Here is a 2,369-nt window from a genome sequence, read left to right as displayed (position 1 = left end):
TTATTAATTTGTGTGTGTGTGTGTGTGTGTATGTGTGTGTGTGTGTGTGTGTGTGTGTGTGTGTGTGTGTGTGTGTGTGTGTGTATTAAGCTATATTGCAACGACTTGGAAACAGACATTTCTTTTTTCTGATCACACGCTCATATAGAGAAAATGGATACTGCGTAAATTTGAAGAATAAGAAAATATGCAGAAAAGGACACAGAATTACGTCGGCGATTTGGTAAGGTAGAAATTAAAAGATATAATACAGTGCTGGACTAACTATTTAGGGCATTTAGTTCCTTCTCCATAGAGTGTGTGTTTGAAAACTGTCAAGGCGAATTTCTAGTACTATGTATCGATTGTCAATAAGATATGTTTGTACAAATATAATTCTATAGACCATAACATGAATTCGGCTTTGTTCCAAGTCTAATGATAGTAATATGACACTCGAACATAAAGATTGAGAAGTTGAGAGAGAAAAGACAGAGAGAGAGAAAGAGGGGATAAAAGGAAAGAGAGAAAAATATACAAATATTTATAAAAAATGTGAGAGAGGATACCATTATTGTAATATATTTAGTTCGTAATAATTAGTTTGCACATTTGAAAATAGCGTGTTGTGTTCGCTAATTGCTGTTGGAAAACTAAAGGCATTGCCAAATGAGAATTTAGATAATAATCATTTAGAGAGGAACTCATTGAAATGTTTTAAGCCGAATGGAATTAAATTAAAAGAGATAATTGGCATTTATTCAACTGATTCTTTGTTTGTATTTTATTTCTAATATATCGATAAAATACAGAAAGTAGCAATGCTGTAACCATTTTCAAATGTGCTGACTTGCCCGGCGTCGTCCGAATCAAGTCTTTTAGCCAGCAATTACTTAAATATTTATTTTGCATGAAGGTCATATAAACATATATTGTTTCCTCTCCGTTGATTTGGCAGGCGCGTGAATGACTATGAGGAGGCTTAATAAAAAAGAAATATGTCTCCATTCATTCATTTTCACTTCATTCTTTCACTTCATTTCTGTTTCACTTTGAGCTGTCGCTCTTGACATAGTTTAGTTGACTGAAGCAATGTTCAGCAATACTTTCTTTTCTTCGATACGAGTACAGTCTTGATTTGTTAATGTTATCATACTGAGAGCATTGTGTTAGTTTTCATTTCCCTAAAATACATTTTCTTATTAACTTTTTTTTCTTTTTTTTTATGGAGGCGCAATGGCCCAGTGGACTCGCGGTCGGAGGATCGCCGTTTGCGATTCCCAGACCGGGTGTTGTGAGTGTTTATTGAGCGAAAACACCTAAACTCCATGAGGTTCGGCAGGGGGTGGGGTGGCGACCCCTTTCGCCCCAACTTTCTCTCTTTCTTCCTGTTTCTTGAGTAACGCTGCGATGGACTGGCGTCCCGTCCACCTGGGGGAACGCATACGCCATAGAAACCTGGAAACCGGGCCCATGAGCCGGCTTTGAAAGGGCGTTTATCGTTTATCGTTATTAACATTTTTAGAGGTTTCATATATGATATTATAGTAAATACCGCTCTTACGATGATTCAGTATATATCCCGGTGTGTGGTGGCTAATTATGAAGATGTAAATATATTAAATTGTACGTACTATTTAGCAAACATAACATAGATAAACGTAGCATGACAAATGTCTTATACCATATCCGCGAATCGACCACAATCTTTTCTGTGAAACTGGTTAGAGGAGAAACTATGCGAAAGCCTATCAGATGAATTGCACATGTAATTCGAAGTTGCAAATCATATTATTAATCATGCCTGGGAATTACGTAAGGAGTATACATGTCTGTGGAGTACTCAGTCATTACACACTAATTCAACGAGCGAATGGTAGTTCAATAAATGAATTACATGACGTTCTTCCATGACTATTCGATGAACATCCACAATCGGCTCCTAGATTCGCCTTCGAGGTGGCCTGCCTGAACGTGCTTCAGTCTCATCTAAGATATAGCCATGTCTGAAACGGCTGTATCATTCCTTGATGTGGGCTTTGTCCATAGCGTCATCACCAAAATCCAGCAGAATCTGGTTTCAGTTTGAGTATCACGAAGCTTTTGGCACAACTTGATGCAGTGTATCTGCTCGATGCGTCAGTAGAAATGATAATTCAATAAGTGTGCACTATATGTTTTTACTCTCGACGAAACAACCGGAAAGTGACGCGGCGTTCCTGCGCGAAAATTTTCGGGACTGTGCTGGCAGAGTGGCGTTTCATTCCACACAAAGGATTTTGTTCACGCAGCATTAGTTTGGGCGGGACAAAATAAAGACTGATACTCTATGAACGTACCTCGAATACGGGTGTGTGTGAGTGTGTGCATATATGTATATATATATATAT

This window comes from Octopus bimaculoides, chromosome 5 (genome assembly GCF_001194135.2).
Source record: "Octopus bimaculoides isolate UCB-OBI-ISO-001 chromosome 5, ASM119413v2, whole genome shotgun sequence".
Taxonomy (NCBI): domain Eukaryota; kingdom Metazoa; phylum Mollusca; class Cephalopoda; order Octopoda; family Octopodidae; genus Octopus; species Octopus bimaculoides.
Note: the sequence above shows the minus strand (reverse complement) of the source record.